General features: G+C 38.7%; 1 protein-coding gene across 2 annotated transcripts in view; it reads left to right on the forward strand.

The window, feature by feature from the left end:
• The first annotated feature begins 1,505 nt into the window (after positions 1-1,505).
• htr2cl1 (5-hydroxytryptamine (serotonin) receptor 2C, G protein-coupled-like 1) overlaps positions 1,506-19,282 on the forward strand; it is a 155,881-nt gene continuing 138,104 nt past the window's right edge. The window contains exons 1-2 of one of the 2 annotated variants that reach the window (XM_042512686.2): positions 1,506-1,823; positions 5,144-5,319. The gene's annotated coding sequence lies outside the window, so the exon portion shown is untranslated. Of the gene's footprint in view, positions 1,824-4,840; positions 5,030-5,143; positions 5,320-19,282 lie in introns of those variants that run through there. The other variant, XM_088073787.1, reaches the window with a different exon arrangement.

Raw genomic sequence — 19,282 nt, forward strand, 5'->3', positions numbered from 1 at the left:
ATTTTACATTTAAAGTATGAACATATCAACATAATAAATGTGCTCTATATGAAAAATTCAATAGGCATGGTCATTCCACTCTCATATATAATGCAAAGTGTCTGTAAATATTGATTGGACCATATAAATTTGTAATGCCCATATTGCAATTTTATTAAATGTTACTTGTAAGTCATGATGGAGATCCCCGTCTGACTGCAGCTATTTATAACCAGATCTATATAACCTGCTGTATGAAATGAATCTGTATTTGCACATTACGTTTTATGCATGTTATTGTGCAAGAATAAGTTCTGACAAAAAGGCAATAATGTATCACGGAGTTTGCCTTATCAGTATGGTTTTATGGGAGCCTTTTAGAGCTTTTAGCCCTAAAATAATTCCCTCGTCTGGGCCTTAATGGCGGGTTTTACCTGTCACACAATCTAAATGCCATTTCAGTGGTAATTTCACCCCTGGTAGATGTAATTCTGGAGAAAAATGTCATTTTTTGCACATGAATGGGAAAAGCTTGATCACAAAAATACTGGCATTGGTTTTAACCACTGCAAATGAAAAGGGAAAGAAAATTGAGTGTGTACGCTCTATAATATTACTGTCATTCAGGGCAACGAGTCTGGTCACTTAAAGGAAGAAGCATAGAAAGAGACAGAGGGGATAAGGTCGTCCAGGGTCCATAGGGAAATCAGACTGAACTGAAATGGGCTTAACAGGGTCACACTGCTATAGTGACAGAGATACGCCTGATCAATTGGTTCCAAGGTGGCACACAGGTCACCAAGAGCACAAATCTGGATAACCAGTCAACATTGGAAAATTGTTTTTTTCAGCAATTGGAATATTTTGATTTGGTTAACTCAAGTCAACAGAGCTGATATGGATTATTGACTGTGTACTTACTTCACCAACACGCACCAAATGTCTCTCACACCATCATGTCCATCATTCAGCGATAAAGTTTCTCCAAAAGCTGTTCTAAGATGCTGAATTTTGAGTTTTCAAGAAAAAAAAAAACTTTAGTTCTGTCATGCAAATTTTCATGTAAGAAACTCGCCTCAGAGTTACTAACATTAGCAAAATCCTTCTATAATTAATGTGTCTTTTTTAACATTATGTAGTACTACAAGCAAGTCTTTTCTGAGGTTTCTAAATTACAAGAAACACACCAGTTTTAACCTCTGCATCTTTATTGTCTTTGCCTTTGGCAGCAAAACCGTATTGATTTTTCTAAAAAACATGCTGTCCCAAAAGGAGAGGACGCTCAGTATTTATGAAAAATGAGACTTCTGCAGTGGCTGTATCTGTATTCATCTTGCGTTTTAGTTCATGGTTATGGTTTAAAATAATATGCTACAGTATATATGGTGTGCTTCTCACACTGTCGTCTTATAGTCCTCAGGTGTCAGACACCAGCTGCATTTTATCAGGAGCTGATTCACACCTCAGGCAGCAGGTGAATACAATTAACTGTGATCCACCAGCTGTCAGGAGAGAAAGCAGCAATACTTTGACCCACTAGGAATCAAGTTTAAAACCACTGTATTAGATCATATTTCTCTGTTGTATAACTAAGTTTCAGACAGCAGTGAATAATGTATGCTTACTGTAATATCTCAGGGCTGTGTGATGTGAGATAAATACAATATGAGTAGTATGTGACAGAGACATAGGGACTCTACTATCCCAGTGGAAACCAGCGCAGCGTGATGTATTATACAGCATGTGTTTGACATGAAACGGGAGCTGCACGCATGCTGCTGGAGTTATTATTCTTTCCAGTGAGATGTTGACATTTTGGCCAGAGGTTATGGGACACATATGAGGTATGTGTGTTGTAAATTTCTGTATAAATATGTGCGTGTGTGACATTTATTGAAATTGGGATAAGTCCTGAATTTTACAATTGCAAAAGAGGCAAGATGTAAAGATAATAATCTGCGGTTATGCCAACATGTGATATATTTAACATATGTTTCTGATTAAAGATTCGCTGTTTTCAGAGAAATCCAGTGAAGCAAATCTCTGCACTGTTTGACAGCTTTTACCAAAAGTTGTGAATTATATGCACTGATGGGAGTAAAGCCTCAGTGCCAAAGCATATAATGCTGCAATGCACCGCCTGCTTTTGACACGCGTAGTAATGAAGTGAATTTCATTTTTGGCCTATAGAGTGTATGTGTGTGCGTGTGTATCATAATGTAAGGTAACAGGATAAAGAGTTGAACCAAAGCAGCGTGACAGAGGGTTTAAGACGCAGGATTCGATCCATCGTGGTGGTTTGAGAGGAAAATGCGTCAGTGCGCACAGTGAGACATGGAGGGGAAGGTGGCTAACTGTGAGAGAGGTAAAGCAAATCCTCTTTTTGTGTGTGTGTGTGTGTGTAATATATAGTTTAACTAGAGGTATTCGTGGCTAAATTCTAATTCATTTTAAAGCTATAGGAATGGGATGCTAATCCATATTCAGATTGACAGTATAACAATTTATTGTTCAAGTGTGTATACGTGTGTTCTTGTACAACCACCTTACCGGAGACACATTCAAGTGTTAGAAACTGTGACATTTTGGCCAGCTTTTCCTTAATTAAAGGGACATTTGAGGTTTTAACACCATGCACAGCCACAGTTTTTTTTTCTGTCTTTAAGTTTTTTGGGTTGATTAAACCCCTGCTCAGGCTGATGTTAGGTGAAATCATGTACGGTGGTCAGCAAGGGTGCCAAAACAACCAAAAACATTTCATTTACAATAAACGTGCTGCAGCTTAAAAAACAATGCGTGTATAAAAATCTAAAATAATACATCAGAGATGTGCTGCTAATGAGAACAAAGCATAGTACGGAAAACAAAATGAAAAAAAAGGATTAAAATCAGACATGCTGCAAATACGGAAACGACACAAAGTCAAAGCAGGAAAACACTGTTTTTCCAGTCAACACAACAGAAGTTCTACAGCCATATGGGGGGAGCGCTAAGTGTAAAAGATTAATTTTCAACCCAAGATAGAGAGACCAAATGAGAGTGTGTTTTTGAAGCTGGAAAAAAAAGAGGCACAGAGAAGACATAAAAAGGTATGTATTGTTTTGTGCATATAGCCTGAAGGCTTTAGAGCAGTTGGAACAGCCAATTTGATTGGTGGTCACACAGTCCCAAAATTGTCAATAGCCTACCTACACTGTAAGGCTTTTATGCATGAGAATGGGGCCAGTCCGAAGGAAAATTGCCGGGACTGAATGTTGTTCCTAGTGTGACTCTGGCTCCCCCTAGGAGCGTGGAGGACTTCTGTTGTGTTGACTGGACATGCAGTGTTTTTCTGTTGTATTTGTTTTGGGGTTTTTGACTTAGCAGCATGTCTGTATTTGCAGCATGTATGATGTGCTGGTAATGTATTTGTCATAGCTTTCTTCAGCACCCATTTTCATTTGAAACTTGTTTCCGTTTATATTTGTTTTAAAATTTCTTATGTGTTTTTGAAATTTGGCATCTTCTCTGAATCTGCAGAACGTTTCCTCTAATGGAAATGTTTTGGATCGTTGTAGCACATTTGCCTTCAAAGGTTATCATGAGAATCACGGAGAATAGAACAGAGCTACTGTTATGTTGGGTTCATAAAATGTAATGTTAAAATGTGGCTCAAACATTGATCACAAGCAGTTATCTTTTTGAATAACTTTAAATGACGTGTAGTCAAGGGGCTGTTTGGAAAGTAGCAGACATACACTAGCTTGTGACTATGTAACTTTATTAACAAGAGCTTGAGCAACACCTCTACGGTGACTCAAATAATGTTGGAGGTTAGGCTGTTGAGTTATTGCTCGCAGTGCGAACATATTAATATTGTTAACGCCCGTGTTTTCCTAATATGAAAAGTAAAAATTACCTGAAAAACACCTGTAGAGTAAGAAATATATCAATCGAATACAGTCTGCAAACGCTCACACAGTCCTTGGAAGAGGTCTGATCAGGAAAAAAGAATGTGAAGGTGCCAATTGTGTGGGTTTGAAAGGAAAACATATTGGTTTTAGGGTTAAGATTGGAGTTAAGGCTAGCTTTAAGGTCAGTTGAGGCATTGTAATGGTCAAGGACAAAGGGGTGCATTATGTCAATGGTGGCCTAATTACTAACAACAATAATAAATAAAGTGGGTGGACAGCCACGTGCCATGGAGAGCCAGCCGTCTCCTGGTTGTCATTCTAATCATAGGCTCCATGCACTAATTAGTACTCCTTCAAGTGAGTGGAAGAACTCACCAGTAAATGACTTGCGGGGGCGATGGAATGAACCTGCAGACTGTTTGCACTCCACTGCACATTGTTGGCCACCCCTGAAATACATTGATAAAAAAATCATTTTTCTTAATGTGAGCAAGAAATAATTTTCAAGCCAAATATAAACATTTGAACAGAAAAAAAATTGCCTCATAAATATATCTTTTGCTTTTACAAACTAGAGGAATAATTTGACTCTGCATGTAACCACCAAAGCTGCTGCTGCAACTCTAATCTGCAGGTGACACCATATTCTAACAGCATAAATAAATATATAACAAGAAGAATCCCAAATATAGCCTCTAGGCACTGTGCAGCTTGTTTTGAATTTCCATACAGCAGAGGGGCTTTATAATTCCGAATTTGCAAGAGCTTGTTTGAATTTCAGACCTTGTTGCGGCGTCACAATGTGTGGGACCAGGAGTCAACTTGTGGTCGCTGAAGCGAGTCGGAGTCTGCAGTCTCTCTCTCTCTCTCTTTCTTTCTTTCCCCCTCTCTCTCCGCCCCTCCCTCCTTTTCTCTCAGCTCGAGTCAGCAAAGAGTCCTTTATCGCTGTTTCTCTCATATCCCCTCCGCGTGCTGGTCTCCCGTGTTAAAACTTTCCTTAAAGGAGACAAATCTTTCAACATTTCTCTGAATAAATTAACAACTTCTTTTGCTTTGCCTGGAACCTGAAGAGGGATTTATTGTCATTTTGTCTCCTGTTTTGGTGCAGGACGCCTCTCGGTGCGCACCGGACCAAAATGGACCGCAGAACGTGTCCGGTGCGTCCGCGCTGGTTCTCTGCCGCTGTCTCCGGGACAAACTGAAAGAAATCCTGAACGGAGGTGCAGGTGGACTGAACTTAAACTCACTGTCCGTTTTCTTATCTCTTCTAGTTTGCGTGGCTCCACTCAGAAGATAAAACAGAAGCGGAGATTCATTCCTCAACTCGGAAGAGAGGACATGGACATACTGTAGCCAGCGCTGAGACGTACGGAGGATGTAGATCTTAAAAAGAGAGGGACATCACTGACTGCAAAGACAGAAAAGGAACAATCGGATGTCTTCACCGGTGAGTCAACCTGTCACTGTCTTTTATATAAAATGCAACATTTACCTCAACGATATTTGGTGCGCCCTTGCTTCTTTAACGGTCAGCGGATGGAGGTCAGTGCTGTTCTCGGAGTTACTTGTGGAGAAATTTGACTGTAAAAGTTGCTGACAGTATAGTGACGAGAAATGCATGAGGCTTAACATATTTAGTTGAGGTGAAACTTTGAGAAAATCCAGAATTTAGACAGTAAAAAGAAAAAAAGACGTACCGAGCAGGCAGTGGACGCACTGGGTGCGCAAGTGTGCAACAATATCGCTAAGAAATGTACAGAATGTGTCTTATTGTGGCTGAATTTTCCTCGACACTTGGCTGTAATGTTAGATGTACAGGTGGATGGAGCAGCTGTCTTGTTTAAGAGATTGCGAGCGCTTCGTCTTTACGCACCGCATCGCCACAGGCGCAGCAAGAGCGCTCGTTTTAAGTAATGTAGTCTGGTTTTGAGTTAAGGAATATTCTTTTCTTTAGTTCCCGAAATACCACGATTGATAAAAGTCCTGTCTACGCGGTGTAAAAATTCGTATCTTGTTGGAAAACCCATCCACAATCAGGGGGAGATTGTAATTTATTTGCGCTAAAAGCAAGTATAATATTCTCATCATTCAGATTTGTGGCTTTGGTTTAAGAGTAATTAACACGAATATGAGGCTCAACACTCGAGTGGATGCTGTCGATTTTTTATCCAGAGGGTGTGTTCATTTCTTTGAACGTGTGTCGCTGGGTTTCATTCAGAGAGGGTGTGGCTGTTTGCGTGTCCATCCCTGCTGCTGAAGGTTTTCTGCACCTCGTCAAAGCTCAGGGAGGGAATTCAGCAGCACATACCTGCACCAAACTGGAAATTAAATCATCTAGCTCTGTGTGCGTGTGTGTGTGTGTGTGTGTCTGCATGCGCGTTTATTCAATGAACGTCCCACTAATCCACCTGTCTCCAGGGAGGATTAGAGCGCTTGGGACATTTTGGGACCTGCTTTTTTCCCCCTTTTCTCCTCCGCCTTTCAACAACATAATCTGTGACAACATGTTCATTCCTTCAGTTGCACCCCAGAGATGGAGCCACAAGTGCCATTTTCTTGCACTTGCAACATTTGGTGGAGGCGTCTATAGCCAAAGCGCCTGGCTCTGCCTTGAGAGCGAATATTTTTAGTGGCCAATGCTGGTAGACCCTGTTGATGGGGTGTCAAACTCTGACATGTGTCAGCTTGGAGGCATTGTGGAAAAACAATTAGTATGTTAACATCTCATCAGGGAATTCATATCAAATTTGAACATTTAACATGACTAAAGGCAGATTTTGGATGCCTTAAAGGATCAGAAAACTTCACAATCAAAAACACATATTTCCTCCCCTTACCTGTTGTTCTATTTATCAATGTAGATAGTTTTGGTGTGAGTTGCAGAGTGTTGGAGATATCATCTGTAGAGATATCTGCCTTCTCATCAGTATAATGGAACTAAATGGCATTTGGCTCGTGATGCTCAAAGCACCTAAAAATTACATTTCCAAACTCAAAGCAATGTCTCTTTCCAGAAATCGTGACTCGGTTACTCGAGATAATCCACACACCTTTTTTTTTGAGCAGTTTCAAGTAGGAACTGTTTCTTTTTACCAAAATACACCCAATAACCATATCACAGCACGGAAGTAGTCATGTATCCACTGCTTGTAGCACCACTAAGCTAGCTGATATTACTGCTTAGCAAAGGAAGATGCTATTAACATTTACATCCCGCCCTGTTACAAGTGGACCCACGCTTCCCTTTATGCAATGATATGTTGGCTGGTTACAGTTCAGTAGAAAGTAAATATTTCCCACATGAAACTGCTCACAACAAGGTTTGCAGATCATCTTGGGTGTTTAGGTTATGATTTCTAGAAGGAGAAATCGCTGTTAAGTTTTTCAAATGTATTTTTTTGGTGCTTTGAGCATCACAAGCTGAGTGCCCTCCAGTTCCATTATATATTCAAGAGAAGGCGGTGATTGCTACAGCAGATATCGCCAACACTCTGCAACTCACACACATTCACTCATCTTTTTGATTATGGGAGAAATGCCCCTTTAAAATTGAAACTAATCTTAATTCTGGTTTTTAAACACGTCATAAAGCCTCATTTGAATTCATAATAAGATTCATCATTTATCATGGCTTGGATGCTCTTTCTTTGTTTTGCTCTGAGCTCCGTTCAGTCCATCTCCCCCTCTCTCCCTCTCTCCATCTTCCTCTTGGACTCTGGTCAAAAAACATTTCCAATTCAACATGATTTATTGCCATAGAAATGCAAAGAAAATTCAGAGAAGTATGACAATAGCAACAGACATATTCTCTTTCCATCTCTGTGCTGCCACCTTTGCCGTGCTTCATGTTGATGATATAGCGTAGCTGTGACACTACAGAGAATAAGGATTTGATTCCCACTTGGCATCAAAGGGTTACTCTCCAGAATTCCAGGTCCGCATTCCTATTTTTTTAAGAAAGCGGCTCTGATGTTCAGTGATTGGTATTCTCAACATGAAACTGTTTCACAGAATATATTTGTTTTTGTAGGTAGATGTGGGGTTCTGCTTAGAAAATCACTTCATTCATCCAATTTTCTATTATGATCATGCTCACAAGCATTCGCTAAGATTTGGAATCATTAACAATCGTCGATATCTGAGATATTTTCAGCCCCATCTTTCTCTTTTAATCTCTCACTTTTCATGCTTACATTGCCAAAACATGAGCATGAGAAGACAGATGCCCACCAATTGGATAATGGTTCAAAACTGCAGGTTGATTTATAATGGCTGTTTGTTTTTCCAGCAAATGGAAAGGTCCATTGCCTGAGGGGACTGGGGATGTTGGATGAGAATTTAAGCACACGCCAACCACAGACATACACACAGGCACAGAGACACAGATGGTCAGACATGTACACACAAACATGCCTGTCTGTCTCTCACTAAGAGATGTACTTCATTTAGCCTCAGGGTGCCCCTTTGAAAATGCCACATCTATCCATCTTTCCCCTCGTTTGACTTGCAGGATTAATCAGAGTGGATCAGCAAGCTTGATATATCGCTTCTAACTGCTTCTTACTTCTTAAATGAAAAAAAAAACAACCTTTAGAAAAGACTCACTTTGAATGGCTGCACAGGAAAGATTATCACTGAAAAGGAATGAGATCAGGGTGCCAGAATCCAGGAGGAAAGTACATTTTGAGGGGCAGTTGGTAATCGAATAAATGAAATGAAATGTGATTGTGTGCTGGGCTTGTGGTGGTGTGTGAGTGCATGTATGCACATCCCACCTGTTCTCATTCCCAGGTATTCAAATACCAACACTTTGTCCCACCCCGTCTGCGTCTGATACAACACACAAAGCACCCTTTAGTGTCAATATGAGCTGCACAGCTGTTTCCAGGAGGAAACACATTATACTAAGTGATTCATGTTGTGAAACAGTTGTGGTGAGGTTTACGCAACAAAACTGCTTGGTTAGTTTAGGAAAAATACTTATAACTTATATAATGTTACATTAAAATAACTCATTGTTTACTTTTGGTTTCACAAGAGACACAAACTGCAGTCTTCTTAGTGAAAGTCCTGTGTTTGTTACATAACAGTAGATTAAAATAACTAATTTTTGACTTTTGCTTTCACGTGGAACTTGAATCGCAGTCTCCTAGGTGAAAGTCCTGTGTCAGCTAAAGCTGTTGGAGGCTTTAGCTTTGTTTTGGGGATTTAGGTTAGAATTAGGTCATGGCATGGGCCTTGGGTAGTTTTTCTCAAGGTATTTATATGTTTACAAGTCCAATCATTGACCACTGACTGAACCTCCTGTCTGCACACCTTTCCAACATTGGGATGATAGGCTTTGCCCCTCTATTTTTCTAAGTTTCAGACACTTATTCACACAGCGCTTGGCCTGGTGTGCAGAGGTGTAAAAGTTGACAGAGTCTGACCTTCTCTCTCATGATCTCTTTATTTATTCCTTACACAACTACATCTGTCTGTTGCCATGAATGCCTTTGACTTTCTACAACTTTGTGTTTTTATCCCCATTTGTATGAATCTCCACGTTTCAACCCTCTTTGTGATGGCAGCCTTTTTGCTTCACCTTAAGTGTGGACACACTTATAAAGTTATGTCTTGAGATGTAGTTGGGCAACACTTTGTACAAATGTGTTTATTTTTAAGCATGGTTTTCAGACTTTTTCTCACATTAAACAATCTCCATGAATTGGTTTTTGAAGCATAGAAACGTTGCTGTTAAACATCTGTTTGTAGGACACTATATTATTATATTGCTGTTCTTTTTGGACTTTGACCATGATTTCTTGTTAAATTGATAGTGCATCATGATGCAGGTGCTGATGTTCTCTCTCTATAATGGTCTGTTTGTGTCGACAGGATTTTGGACTGGGCCTAGTTGTCCTTGGGTCCCTTTCCAATCAGCTCTGGCGGCGCTCTTGAATAATTTATCCATATTGAGTTGATGTGGGTTTCTCACGCATCCTTTTTGGATCAGGTCCAACAATTTGAACCTGTAGAAACCTCCAAATGGGGAAACTGGCAATAGAACCCTCCAGGTTGAATGTTATTTTATTGCAGTAGCCTAACACCAACCCTCTCGCTTCTCTTAGATCAATACTGTTAGCTCTGTCAGCACCGTTGCCGTTGTTAGCACTGTTAAAACCATTATCGTGGCTAGCACTGCTGGCTATGAATTCTATATCTGCTTTAACTTTTGAATGAGTAGCGCTGGTTAAACCTTGCATAGAAAGGAAGATGTTTGAGTCATAGAAATCACATCTCTCCATTATATTGACAGTGAACCTGCGATAGTCTCCTTCATGTTCACTTGACTTAAGTTTATTTAGCCATGGCGAGGATCATCTGCTTTCCTTTTTTTTTTTTATCTCTGTTAAAAACCTCCTTCGACCTGTCTGAGTAAATCTCGCTAACTTGAAGCTTTATTGTGTGAAAGCACTGTTGAATTGTTACCACACAAATTAGATTCATTCAGCTTTGGCTCTCCTCCACACCTTTCCCCACAGCCATGTGTCCTCTTAAGTACAGAAGCACAAACCCTGGTGTGTTTGTGTGTGTGTGTGCTCAGCCACAATTGCAGCGCTTGATTCAGTCATTCATTTTGACTGAATTGCCTCAGTCTCTCCTGGCCCGAGACCCAAAAGATAAAAGTGACAGTCATGTGAAACAATAAGAACAGCGGCCTCCATTGCCGCCCCCTCTTTGTAGACTTGTGACCTGTCCGAGGGGGGACCCACTCATCCCAGATCAGAGTATTAACCTCTTGGGTTTGGTTTTAGACAAACCTCATTAACTGTGAATCAGTCCCTTTAGTTGCAGCTGCTGCATTGCCTTCCTCCCTCCAAATGAAAAACAGAGATAAATATAGAGGCTTCTTGAGTCTGATTACATCTTTCATGTAATGGTGAGGGGACGGTTTTGTGTGTGACTGTGTCTGTAAATTGGGATTTTCTAGCTGCGACTGCCTCCAAGAGACTGACTAGAATTCTAAATGAGCAAAAAACAAAGCGACATCCATCTTCAAAGTCCCTCAGAATCCAAGTGACATTAACTCTCCCTCTGGCATTTAAAAGTCATTTTGTAACAGAAAACACCACTGCTCTTAAATTGTCTACCTGTTCTGTGTTCCTTTTTATGCCTCCACGCTGACAATAGCCGAGGCTGGAGGCATTATGTTTTTTGGTTGTCTGTCTGTCTGTCACATTCTTGTGAATACAATATCTCAAGAACCCCTTACGGGAATTGCTTCAAATTTGGCATAAACTTCCACTTGGACTCAAGGATAATAATAATAATGTTAATAATAATATTTTTATTTATATAGCACTTTTAAAAACAGAATTTATAAAGTGCTTTGAAAAGCAAAGCAAAAGCAGAAATAGGATAGATAGAAGGCAATACAACAACAAAAAAAAAAACAGACTTTTTGAGTGGGCAAGGATGAACTGATTAGATTTTGGTAGTTGAGGGTGAAAGATCAGGTCAAGGATGAACTGATTAGATTTTGGTCATCAAACATCAAAGCTACTCTTACCACATATTTGTCTCATTCTCTTGAGCGCAATATCTCCAGGCCGCCTGGAATAAAGGTCTTCAAATTTCACAGAAAGATCCACTTGGACTGAAAAATTAACTGATTAGATTTTGGTGGTTCAAGGTTGCTGTGACCTCATGTCTGTCTCATTCTTGGGAATGCGATGTCTCAAAAAGGCCTTGAGGGAATTTCCTTAAATTTTACACAAATGTCTACTTTGGTGTCACTGTGACCTCAAAAAACATGCTTCTGGCTATAACTGAAGAATTTCACACACAAATTATGACAAAATTTCACGCACGTCTTAATATGATAACATGATAAAGTGATTATATTTTATACCCCCCAAAAAACAGAGGTCAGCTTCACTGTGACATCATAATATTCTGCAAAAACATTTTTCTGGTCATTATCCAACATAATAACCGAGGAACAGAAGGGAAAACATTTGGTCAGTTACTGAACTGGTGACACTAATTTTGGGTGTTCATCTCAAAACTGTGCTAATAGATTTTCTGTGCTGCCAGGTTGAAGAGAAGCATCCATGTTTTAGGATATGTAGCCTCTTTGCAGCAACAATCATATTGAAGCGTTCATCTGTTAATGGTACATATGAGTCTGGACAGACATTGATGTGAACTGTAACTGCAAATTGACTGGTTCGTGGAGGCATGTTGATTTATATAAAGTATTTTGCTTTTGCGAGTCAACCTGCAGATGAGTAAAAACAGGGAACTGCTGTGAATGCTGTAATTAAGAGAGTTAGAAAATTTAGATAACCACTTCACTAAATTTGAAAGTTTAATTAAAAACAACAGTTAAACTGCCTAGGTGCTTTTGGAAAAGTAGTATTTTATGAGATGTAGTCATCTGTGCTCTTTAAATATTGATCAGTGAACATGGGGGAATGATGTTCTTCTTTATACTTATAGGAAATGGGAACTGCCTGTAGTGCTTTGTAATGAAACATATTACTTGTCAAGTGAGGATGGGCTGTTTGAACAAAAAAGTCAGTGAGTGCTAGAATGGCTTCTCTGCTCCATGAAGCCATTAAACTTGAGATTTATAGGATCCAGAGGGGGATTTAGGACTGGGTTTGTGTCCAGGATGGTTCAGGGTGATTGAAATAAATGGACGGATGAAGGCATTATTGAAGAATAGCATAATGATTATGGATTTACAGAGCTGAGCATCTGATACAGGGATCTTTCATAAGCCCTTTCACATTTATGATGTGGTTTAAGGGGTTGTGCGGTTAGATTTAAGCCCACAGGGACCTCCCTATAGAGGGACAGCAAACAAAACAAGACCTTCAGAACTGAGATCAAATTATCCCGCACTATTCCAGAGAGCAGGCATCCATCTGGTATGACTGCAAAGACATTAACATCCATTTGTATATTCAAAAAGCCTTTTAATAGAGGCTCAGCCATACTAGATGTTTAACCAAATTGAATGGCCAAATGAATTCTTTCAGGGATGAGAAGGAAGTATCATGCCCTGGGCTTTTTGAGGGGTTTTCTAAAGAATGCATTAATGTTTTCCTCCTGCATACTCTGGTTGTATAATTGATGCTGTTTTGTTGTACAAGCAACTTGGCACTCGGGGGTTTTCCTTCTCTAGGCATTTTTTTCTTAAATATTTCATTGTGAATTATTTTGTGCTCACTTGGGGGATGGCATCATTGTTTTTTTTTATTCAATGTGGTCCTGTTAAGCCATTTTAATTGAAACATTTAGATCATTTTTGGTGGGAGAAGCCCCTTATAATTTTAACATGCATAATTATAAACATATACCATCAAACATAAGTTCAACACTAACTTTGTTAAACTCACTACAGACTCACTGCATTGAAAACCTTTCAACATCAGTGAGGAAATATTGATTTTGAAACTTTTACTCTTGGTAACATAGTAGAAATAAGGCAAGCATGCACTGAAATTCAACTAATGTGACTGAATGTGTAACTCTTTGCCTTGATCCCTCTTCTTTAACCTTTTCTTTATTTTAAGGCACCCCTGTCTTCTTTGGCATCATCAGACTTGTTCACACTTTTGTGTCAGCAGTGCACTTTAATATACTCTTAACAGTTACAGCTGAATATTCGTAAATGCTACAACTAAAAGGCTCCCTTAATGCTTTGGAGACCTTAGGCTACAAGAATGCAAAGCCAGGTTTCTGCAGTACATACAGTCTCTATTTTATCGTTTTATCGCAGAGACCTTGAATAGCTTTATACTCTTGAGATCTAAAAGAGTTTATCTGTGTGAAAGAACAGTAAATATGTGGCGACATGATTAGGAAAGTTAAAACAAGGGAATAGTAAGAAGGGAAAGGAGAGTACAAAGAAAGAAAGTCAGAGAAAATTAGAGAGTATGTGGAAGAGCGAGGAGGTGTAAAATTGAGAAAGAAAACCATTTAATTGAGAATTCAGAAAACTTTGCAAAACAGGGGGGTTGTATGTTTGTTTTGTTGGTGATGTACAGCTGTCTCTCAGTCTAGCAATTAAAATTACGAGGTCAACAGAGGGAGTTACAATCCCCTATAATCCCAATACCAGTCTCTATGTATGGATGTAAATACTCCAGTGTTTTTGCTCGGCCCACTTTTCATTGGTTAATATACAACTAAGCAGCTTGAAACGGACATTAGGGAACAACTGGAGGGTGAAGGTATATGTGATACCAACTGCTGCATTAAAACCTTCAAGAGGCCTCTTCATGGTCAATACATTAGACATGTAATCCCCATGTCTATATATAAGGCTTAAACTACCTATTACATAATGTGTTTTAGTCAGTCTATACATGTGAAGCATGTTTTAGAAAAATACAACTGTGTGCTGTTTTTGGACAAAACTGGGCTATGACAGCAACTTTAGTTATGAGGGGGATAATAAATTGGAAACTTTTCAGGGTTGCCTAGCTCTGCTTTTTGAACATCTAAGCTCTGGGTTTTACTTGGATGGTGGTAGATCTTGGCAACACATTTACTGTTACATTTAAGTCCAAGTTAAGGATGCAGCTGGCCAATACAAGCTATGGGACAATCAGATAAGCTATTAAACCAGTACATCAGACAAAAAAAGGAGAAAAACCGCATTTAGAAATATGCAGTGGCTATATTTGGGACCTACTGTGCTCATTTTCAAGCTCACACTTATATTTAACATTTTTACTAGAACCTGTTTACATACTTTAATGGTCAAAAACATTATTTTTTTCATATTCACTTTTATACTGGAACACCTGTTTTCATCCCTTGTTGAGAAACTCACTTTTAGTGCCTTTTTCTTAAAAATTCCCAATTTGAAAAGGCGGTCTGCTCTGATTGGTCAGCAATTGCGGGTCTTTCTTATCTCTGTGTCTCTGCACTGTCATAGCAGACAGGGAATGACTTACAGAGAACAGCAGCACTTATTACCATGAAAAGTCACCAATAAGTGCTCTATTAAAAAAAAGATCCAAAATCGCCAAGATAACATGTCCCCCTGATGTTAGCTGTTGCTACATGTAGCCGTGTACTTGCAGCATAGGAATAATTCTATATAATGGTAAACAAGAAAAAATGGAAGGGTTTTCCTTTTTAAAATTTTGCTCCAGGCTGCAGACCACTTACAAAAAATTAAAAGAAACCACATGAGAAGAGACCGACTCTTTCACCGGCATCATTGTTAAAGTCTCTGTGGCATCATCTTTTGTATGAAATGCTTTAAATACGACATTTAAAGAAAGTAATGTATTCGGTGTGAACCTAAAAAAAATTTTTTTAACAACTGCAGCTTGCTGATGTTATGCAATTGATCTGTTTCTACTGCAGTATATAGATTGGGATATTTTAATCTCCATGTTAGATCAAAACTTACTCTTATAGACTCTAGATACGTTAGTATTCTCAGTCAATATTACATTTGTTAATGTACTGATATTATAGTATCACATCTCTTACACACTTCAGCAGTGGAATAATTCAATTAACTGAAATGACTGAGCAAACAAGATCCACTCATTTAAATTCCAGTCTTAGCTCAAGCTCTGCATGTTTATCCTTTTACATCTTGAGGCATAATGCAATAGTGACTGCAGTTCATTAAAAAACATGTAACAAAAGTCTGAGGTATTGAGTAAATGTAAAATGCAAAAAGAAAATAATATAATTTAACAATATTAACTTTGTGGATTGTAGATGATTAAAAGTAGTTTTTATATGTCTTCCTGCAATTCAGTAGTTCTATGAACTATTTGTTTTACATGATACCGTATTGCAAGTAACTTCTATTCTTTTAAATTGAAATTAAATTAACATTTATTATCAAGAAACATTCCTTAACTGAGAATCAAGTTTACTACCAAGTAGGTTAGGAATTTGCCTCTTTTTTGTGCAAAAGACAAAAAAGTACTGCAAATTCAGGAAACTTAAATGTAGAACAGAAAACAATTATGGAAATGTGAAAAAATACTGTTAAAATATGCATGAGCAGTATTTTTGTTTTCAAAATGAATAGATGTAGTTTTGTGCAGAATTGTGCAAAATAATGTCAGAGGAATGTGCAACAGTTGACTGGATAGCATAGAGAATATGTGCAACGTGCAGAGATGATAATAATCCAAACGATGTGTTGTAACAGCTGTCTTTGCAACAAGCAGTCTCAAAGGAATACCTAATCAATTGACTCAAGTTCAGTCTTTGGCTGTAAAGGATGCTTGAGTAAATTTCCGCCTTATTAGAACAAAACAATGGGCACTTAATTTCATACTTCAGCCTTTGAGAATGCGATACTTCAGTATAATCCAGACTTAATAGAATAAAACACTTCAGTTTATTGCAGCCTCACTGGAACAAGATTATTTGATTTATTCCACCATTTTAGAACAAGTTGCTTCAGTACTCTCAATTCCCAGTTTATTAGGTACACCCAGCAAAAACTAATGCGGGCTAATTCAGCACTCATGCAATAAAGCCTGCCTTCATGAAGGTTTCGTCTTTGTTAAAACTTTTTCTGAGAAGTGTATGACTCAATGATTTGATTTTTTGAGTTTGTGGTGCTGTTCAGTTTTATGGCATTTTACAGACAGACGTTTATGATATTTTGTTAGAGATCACTCAGTATAGTCCATCCTATTTCAGTCCTTGCACAGTCAGTCTCAATGCCACACGTCATCAGTGGAGTCAGGTTCAGCCTCTGGCAGGAAAGAATAATAAAGTGACTACCTTGGCATGCACACTAATAGTCTACTGTTATTCTGAATTTGACAATTTTCTAAACAGCATATTTTGTTTGGATATTTGAAATGTTCCCTTTTTTCCCCCCAAATGAATAGTTTTTCATTATACGTTGGGTGTTAATAGGGTTCTTTGCGCATGTACACAGAATATACGTCTCATTTGGGGTTTTTACTGCAGATTGCGACAGATGGTCATTTGTCTGTTTAAAATTATCTAGTCAACAGTTCACACTGCTGTGGTAGAGATGCATGCCCAAAAGAAAAACCCACATTTTTGGTCGGAAAGTGAAACATACCCACTTTTAAACATTATGAATAACTTGGGACATCAATACTTCAGTAGTAATGATACTTTATTCAGCTATTTGGATATTTGTACAAACCCCAATGCCAACATTTTTAAGAAGATGAATGAAAGAGGGAGGCTGTGTTCGCACAATCCGGAAAATCCACCTCCGATGGGAACTTTGAAAATATAAGGTTTTGATACAAAGAAGCAAAATGGCACAAACAGTTCCAGACATTCCACTTTTCCATATTTTGACATAATAAATAACATATTAAGGCACGTAACTGGAGAATGTAAACAAGAATATTAGTGGATTATTCACTTTCATTAGTCATGTAAACAGGTAGTAATGTTGTCCTTTTCATAATAAGGGCAAAAAATTTAATATTTTGTGCTTGTATATGAAGTTAATGAATTCTAGCATTACTGGAGGAGATATTTCAATGTATTACAGCCTTAAAGGGACAAAACCATTTGCTATAGGCTATATCTCGCCTGTAAGAATAAGAAACTTTCAATATAAGTCCGCCTTATTAGAAAATCATTCTTTCTCCTTATTCCTGATTCCAACCTTACGGAAACAAGGTCCTTCAATTTATTCCAGCCCTATTGGAACAAGACTGTGAAATATTCCTCCCTTTTGGAACAGGGTTTTAAAATACGTGCCAGCTTTATACTTGAAGATATCCAAGCTTTTATGAGAAAAAGACACTTCAATATATTCTAGTCTTATTGGAACATTATACCTCAGTACATCCTATCCTTACTGGAACAAGACACATCCTTTTGGAACAGGATATGCCCATATATCCAAGCCTCATTGGAATAAGATAACTTCAATATGTTTCAGCCTTTTTAGAACAAGACAGTGCTCATTAGAACATGATATAGCCTAATATGCTGTAGCTTTATTAGAACAGGATATTTTAATATATCCTGGTCAAATTGTTGTTCTTTAATATGTGCACCAAAGGAAAGCTTGGTGAGGAAATATTGTTACAGTCTTTATTTTTACACCGTAAAAGAACAAAACGATGGTTTTCTTTCAAAGATGTTTTCCAATGTGAAATCTGAGGTGATACTCTGCTGTCACAATGTGCCGTTACAACTCCCTCGAGCGTCCTTTTGAGATAATATGTAAGTGCGAGGTAAAGTGCGAATTACATCCAGTATGGCTCCTTGTAGATTTCTCTAGCCGTATGTGTGGCTACCACTATCTGTCCCTCATTCATATGCACCTCTGTGACTGCAGTTATTTTACAGTTTTGTTCCTGTTTGATCTCCTTTCAGTCGTCCACTGTGGGACTGTCACTAGAGACGGGGGAGAGAGACTGGAGACGGCAGGCAGTGTGTGTGTGGAATGAGGAGGGACAGGTGAGAGCGTAAGATAGACATGAGAAGGATGTGAGTGGAGAGAGATGAGTTCAGAGCACATGCTTTAGGTTATAGGTCAAGGACATCAACATTTCAGATGACATAATGGGCACTCGAACTGAAGTATGAGTGTGTTTAGCTAAGAGATTCAGATATAGATAGGTAAAACACAAGTGTTCTCCTGTGTGGGGGGTCAAAATTGTCAATAATGATTGCTTAACATGCACATGTGTGGGTTTAAGGTCACGGCCATGTGTGCCATGTGCCGCAACATACAGTTACACAAGGAGATAAAAAAAAAGAGAAAAAAAATCATGTAACGATGTGATGTAACACCAGATTCCAACTTATGCCGACATGTGATTTAACTGTCGTAGACAAATGGTGCGCGCTCCCGTGATTTCGATTGTTTGGTGTATGGTCGTCATAAAACTCAGTCTGAGCTGTCTGAGCTGTCTGAAGTCAAGTATTTTTCTCTTTTTGATGTTCAGAAGAAAAAAATGAACGTTAAATATTTTAAGTTTTTAGTCATGGCTCATGCAAAAGTTTAATGACATAAATACTGTCAACAGTGAATAGCTGCGCTTCCTCCAGCACCAAACTGGAAGCAGACAGACTCTGGGGAGGCACAAGAACATGAAGAATCTGGGTTCTCTCGCGCTGTGGAAAAAGGAGGGAGAATTTGTGGAATTGTGGAGTGAGCAAGAGTTGGTGTTTAGTTCGGCACATATCTGATCCATCAACTGGCACTTATTTCAGTGAGAAATGTTAATATTTGAAACAGTTTGCCTCTCATTCCCACAGTCTCCTCCTACTAAAATAGCACAGCTAACCAGTGGAGGCTGGCAGCATGCTGAGGTGTCGCTTTTTTAGCCATTGTCAAAGAGTCCTTCTTCCCGTTCTACCATACGCAAATTATTTCTTCTGCTGTGTGACTCCAGATGGGAAACTTTTACTTTTGAATTACT

The sequence above is a fragment of the Plectropomus leopardus genome, chromosome 23, assembly GCF_026936395.1.
Source record: "Plectropomus leopardus strain MGB_pleo_1.0 chromosome 23, ASM2693639v1, whole genome shotgun sequence".
NCBI lineage: Eukaryota > Metazoa > Chordata > Actinopteri > Perciformes > Serranidae > Plectropomus > Plectropomus leopardus.